Source organism: Lepus europaeus, chromosome 4, assembly GCF_033115175.1.
Source record: "Lepus europaeus isolate LE1 chromosome 4, mLepTim1.pri, whole genome shotgun sequence".
NCBI lineage: Eukaryota > Metazoa > Chordata > Mammalia > Lagomorpha > Leporidae > Lepus > Lepus europaeus.
The window spans coordinates 87,175,349-87,181,518 of NC_084830.1; the positions used below are offsets into that span (position 1 = coordinate 87,175,349).

Below are 6,170 nucleotides of genomic sequence, written 5' to 3' on the forward strand. Positions count from 1 at the left end.
CACATTTTTTTTTCCTAGAAGAGCAAAAGTGAGAGCAAGAATAAAGGGTCATCCAAACAATTGTCTTTATTCTTTGTAGATAGGTTTTTCAATTTCAGTGGAGCTACTATGTAACATTGTGTTGATGATTTTGGCCCATGTTAAAAACCAAGAGAAGGGGGCCATCAGTGCAGTAGGATAATCCTCTGCCTGTGGTGCAGGCATCCCATAAGGGTGCCGGTTCTAGTCCCAGCTGCTCCTCTTCTAATCCAGCTCTCTGCTGTGGCCTGGGAAAGCAGTCCTTGGGCCCTTGTACCTGCATGGGAGACCGGGAGGAATCATCTGGCTCCTGGCTTTGGATAGGCGCAACTCTGGCCATTGCTACCATCTGGGGAGTGAACCAATGGACAGAAGACCTTTCTCTCTGTCTCTCCCTCACCGTCTGTAACTCTACCTCTCAAATAAATAAATAAAATCTTAAAAAAAAAACCCACAAGAGAAAACAATCAGTGGTGTAAGAATTAAAAAGTGGGATCTGCATGCATTAGAATTATACATCTGTAACATCCCCCTAAAAATAAAACAAAGGAAAGCCACTAACAGTAAGATTATTTTGTACAGTCGTTTTAATACTTTTAAAAATAGCTTTCATGCACAGGACAAAAATCAATGAAAATATAATGGAAAAGAATAGTCTATTTACTTTTAGAAAAGAAAACATTGAGAAACAATCTTAACAAGATTAAGAAATATAAGAAACCTATATGGGGAAATCATACAACACTCCAAAAACTACAAAGCTCACTGAAAAGTGGAAGAATATGCAGTATACCCAGGTAGAAAAACTAACTTCTGTGAAGATGTGAATTCTCCCTACATTTATGTCTAAGGTTAATGCCATCTCAGTGAAATGTCAACAGCCTTATTTTCCTGGAGCTAGACAAAGTGGTTATCAAGTTCTTTCAGAAGAAAAACCAAAAGCTCAGGAACAGAGTACAGTGGCTTGGCTGGGGTGGGGAAACTTTTCCTATCATATATGAAATAACATTATAAGCTATCGACATCACATAAATGATAAAACCTACACAATTAAAAATAGCATGCTCTTGGTTCATGAATACACAGGAAAACTAATGAAAGAAAATAGAAAAATTTTGTATACAAGAAAAATAAGGTTTCAGATCAGTGAAGAAAGGATAGATTTCTCAACAAATGAGCTGTAATAACTGAACAACAGTAGGAAAAACAATAAAATTGGATCTATTTCTTACAATAGACACCAGGAATATGTAGAATAGATGAGAGAATGAAATTTTTTAAACAAAAAAGTAGAGAAGAAAGCAGGGATTAAAATATGTATGTATTTCTAGTTACAATTCAAAACCCAGAGACAACAAAGTCAAATACCAAAAAATTTAGGTACACAAAATTTTTTTCCTTTTAAATTTTTTTAACTTTTATTTAATAAATATAAATTTCCAAAGTACAACGTTTGGATTATAGCAGCTTTTTCCCTCCATAACCACCCTCCCACCCACAACCATCCCATCTCCCACTCCCTCTCCCATCCCATTCTTCATTGAGATTCATTTTCAATTATCTTTATATACAGGTACACAAAATTAACACATAGTGGAAGTAGCAAAGTACATGACAAGTGACAAATGTGGGAGGTACATCTTCCACATTTATCACAAACACAAAGGGCTAATTTCCTTAATATAGGAAGAGCTTCTAAAAATAGAGAAGAAAAAGACTACCAATCTGATAGGAAAAAAAAGGACAAGGGACAGCCTTGTGGCATAGCAAGTAAAGCTGCCCCCGTGGTGCCAGCATCCCATATGAGCACCAGTTCGGGTCCAGGCTGCTCCACTTCTGATCCAGCTCCCTGCTAATGTGTCTGAGAAAGCAGTGGAAGATGGCCCAAGTACTTGGGCCCCTGAACCTATGTGGGAGACCCAGAAGAAGCTCCTGGCTCTTGGCTTCGAATCCACCCAGCTCTGGCCATTGCAGCCATTTGGAAAGTAGACCAGCAGATGGAAGAACTCTCTCTCTATCTCCCCACCCCACTCTCTCTCTCTAACTTTGTCTTTCAAAAACATAAATATTTAAAAGAGAAAAGGAATAGAAGGTAACAACAAAAATTTTTTTCTTTTAATTTACACTTATTTTATGCTGAATTTATCTCTGAGTCATATATTTAAGTTTCTTTAGTTTCTTCTGGGATATCTTCTTCTTCTGTGTCACCTCCTCTTCTACATTAGGAACAGTTTGTTCCTTTTCTGTGAGGATCATCTCAACATGGCACAGGAAGCTCATGTATGGGTTAATCCAACCATGGGCTCTGTAGGTACAACAACACAACTTGGATGCTTTGTTCACCTGCATATGTTCAATGAACAGAGAATCTCATTCAAACCCTTCAGTTCAGCATCACTCTGCATTTTTAAGCATGTGTAACAGGAACTCAGCACTCTTTTTGGGCCACTAACCCTGTGTCCAACCCCCCTGCTTGGCCTGGGAACACCTACCAACTCCACCATTGTAATGATGGAATGGCAGACACTGCTTCTTTCATGTGACATCTTTCACATTGGTGGCTTTTCAGATTTGCATACCTTTGATGGCCTGGGTGGCTTTTCAGGTGTTCTTAAAATGAACACAAATATTTGAGGCTCTTGATTTGCGTGCCTTTGTGGGGTTTTCTGGGTCTAGTGAATACTGAACCATTCTTACCAATCATCTAAGGCCACTTACAGAAAGGGAGAAAAGAATTCTTAGAGAAATCAATGCAAATGAGCCATAAACATATAATAAGACACACATGAATTAAATTATTCTCCAAGGAGACTGACAAAAATTCATATATTTGACAGTATACTCATCAATAATTTTTCCCCTCCAACATCCTACCAGAGGCTACAACATGTGCAAGGAAAACTAAACAGGTATGAAAACCTGTGTAAATATCTTCAAAGTCTTTACACATCAGATGGAATTGTCTCCTGTCACTCAGCCAGATGGATGGGAAGAATTGTAAAACCTAAGGAATTTTATGCATATGATTTTGTCAATAAAATGTTGTATTATCTTCCAAAACTATACCTTTTTGTTTTGATGTGTTTTCAATTTAAGAAGTAATAAGGTTGGGCTGGCGCTGCGGCTCAATAGGCTAATCTTCCGCCTGCGGCGCCGGCACACCGGGTTCTAGTCCCAGTCAGGGCGCCGGATTCTGTCCCGGTTGCCCCTCTTCCAGGCCAGCTCTCTGCTATGGCCTGGGAGTGCAGTGGAGGATGGCCCAAGTGCTTGGGCCCTGCACCTGCATGGGAGACCAGGAGAAGCACCTGGCTCCTGGCTTCGGATCAGCGCGGTGCGCCGGCCGCGACAGCCATTGGAGGGTGAACCAACGGCAAAGGAAGACCTTTCTCTCTGTCTCTCTCTCTCACTGTCCACTCTGCCTGCCAAAAAAAAAAAAAGAAGAAGAAGAAGAAGTAATAAGGTCAATCAAAATGAATTTTGCCTTTCATTTAGCCAACAAATATTGATCACCAGTATTGGTTGTGCCACCCCTTTTTTCTTTCCAAGCCTATATCTTGCAGAAGCGTTAACATTACCCACCTGCCCTGGATAATATGCAAAAGGTAGAGGCAAAGGGAGAAAGCTACACAAAGTTCAATGGAATAAACAGACAGAAATTGGCCATTCACAAGGCTGAGTGAGCATCTTTAAGTTTTGCCCAGGTGCAGTTCACTGAGTATCCCTTAAAATGATTTGAAGGTTAGAAAATTTCTTCATCAAAATTCTTCAGTGGTGGTTTCTTTCTCCCAAGCTGCTTGCCCATGAAGGGCTTACTGTGTGTTTCTTATTTGTTCTGTACCAACATTTGAGATTTCCAGGCTCCTCATGATGGAGTTTAGTTCCAAGGCCACCATAGCTCTGCCCTCCTCTTCTCCCTCTCCCCATAATGGCCCTCTGTTTGGAGCAGGAAGAGTTTTGACATTAGATCCTGCCTACATTCTGGTGGCACACAAAATCCAAGTCAACCAACAGATGTCGCTCTGCTAAGTCATTATCAAAGTCAAGTCAGGATATTGGGGAAGGTTGTGGCTTACCACTCTCTGAGGGATGGATGCCAACAAATGAACCAGGAACCAGACATGTAAAGTTCTCTGCAATAGGATAAAGTTTAAAAAATAAAAAGCAAAAGGAAATGTTTTCTATATATGTACCCTACCTCAATTGGACAGATTTGGGACACAAGGAAAGTTTCCTGAAATAGGTGCTTCTATAATGCAATTGGGTGCACTTTAATTAGAGATTTGCAGGATAATTGGTTCTTCTGGACACTCAAAAGCAAAATATCTAGGTTGGTTAGTGGAAGATCAGGTGTTGAGCTTTCAAAATGTTATTCACAGTCATTAAGGGAGTTCCAGGAAGAGCACTCCAGAACAATGTGGTGCCCACTAGGCAGAACCGAAACATTGAACTGACAGGCATGGCATCAAGAGCAGCTGCCAGCTGCCAGCACTGGGACAAGAAGCTCCCAAGGCCCGCATAGGCTTTTCCAGAACTCCTGTCCATGACTCAGTACTTCCAAGAAACATAAAAAAACATAGAGCTTTTATGTGGACTAAGGAGAACTTGAAGATAAAATGTCCTAAAATAAAGAGTACCCTGCCAGGTTCCAGGTAGATAGGTCTATAACTTGAGCATTTCATGGCTTTCAAGCTTGGAGTCCCCCATTGTGTTAGGTGTACTTAAATTCATCTTCGCAATGCAGTGAAAGAACAGCCTCACTGGAGGGCACCACTCACTACAGCCAAGCATAAAACCTTGATTTCCTCTCCTAATCAATGCCCAAGTTTGCTTTGATAGCTCTCGCTCAGCAGGGTTTACCATCATAGCCTATGAAAGGGGATGTTTATTTTCTTCCAAATGTCATCATATGCCTTAGCCCCATATGGCAGCAAGAAAAAAATCTGTGACTAGAAACTATGGGCAGATTGCAGACTTGGATGGATGAATGCAACAGAACAAAAGGAGGGACTGAGAGGAGACAGCCCTGCTTTTCCATTCAAGGTAAAAACCTAGACAGCCCTCTGGCGAGATAAGCCCAAACAAACCCATCTTTCAAAGCACCATTTAAAAAAAAGATGCATTATGAGAGCTATTCATATCATATTTAATTTTTTTTTGCCTGATTCCCTCACAGGGTTCATTCTCATCCATTAAATATTCATTTCCAGGGCTTTGGGGCAGCAAGAAGCAAAAACACAGCTGCATTAAAATGTTGTCACACTCGGGAGAAAACACAGCATAGTCATCCACAAGCACACGGCCCCATCCACCATATAATCTCTCAATTTCCTTTTACTTCCACTGATGAAAGGCAAAGTGACACTTTATTCCCCCTTTGCCACAAAGAATAAGAAAGTGTGAGACATGCCTACTTCCTTTGTGACCCATAATCAGGCTCCTCTCAGGATTCTTTGCAATCACCTAGCCTGTAAGGAGCTATGTTAGTTTTCAAGAAAGGTAAGTGGAGCTTTTCTTTCAGTTGATTGAACATTTGCTCAGAAGCATCCATGATTTCTAATTCCTGCTCTTATAGACTTGTTATTCTACGTTTAATTGGATAGCATTTCAGGGTGCTGCAATGCCTATGTTGGTATCATGTTATGAGTTTAAACAGGGAAAGAGAGCAAACATAGTCAATTGAAAATTCTATACAAATGGGCCCAGCTGAGGCTTGTTACTGAGATAAGGAGGAAGAAGGGTGGAAAAACAGTACCAACTGGGTGGAAATTCCACCACATCCAGGAATGCAAGAAGTAGCTTAAGAAGAGAGAAAATTCTAGGCATACCCATAGACCTTGCGTGAATGTCCTCATGGCCAGACAAGGGGGACTGTACACAAGAGTAACTTTAGAGTTTGTGCCAGCTGTAGCCAGCTAAATACATGGCTATATAAATTGCCACACCACATTTCAACATCATAAAAAAAAGAGAGAAAATTACAAAAGGTCTTGGACATATTTCTAGATTTCTCTCAAATTTTATTTTTAGTGATTAGCATAAAAGTCTTATCTGTAGATGTACTATCAATTCCTCTTTATAGAAGATGTTATTATGTTTCCTGGTAGAGATTTTGTTGATTAGAGCTAGTGCTTTATTCCTTTTATTAAAAGATA

The 6,170-nt window shown here is 40.3% G+C and overlaps 1 non-coding gene and 1 pseudogene across 1 annotated transcript; one reads left to right on the forward strand and one right to left on the reverse strand.

Annotated features, from left to right (window-relative positions):
• Positions 1–2,160: 2,160 nt before the first annotated feature.
• LOC133758717 (large ribosomal subunit protein uL22-like) lies at positions 2,161–2,709 on the reverse strand (annotated as a pseudogene).
• A 3,126-nt stretch (positions 2,710–5,835) lies between these two features.
• Positions 5,836–5,967, forward strand: LOC133758963 (small nucleolar RNA SNORA58). The gene has a single exon (XR_009865859.1). It is a non-coding gene; the product is annotated as a small nucleolar RNA SNORA58 (small nucleolar RNA).
• Positions 5,968–6,170: the final 203 nt, after the last annotated feature.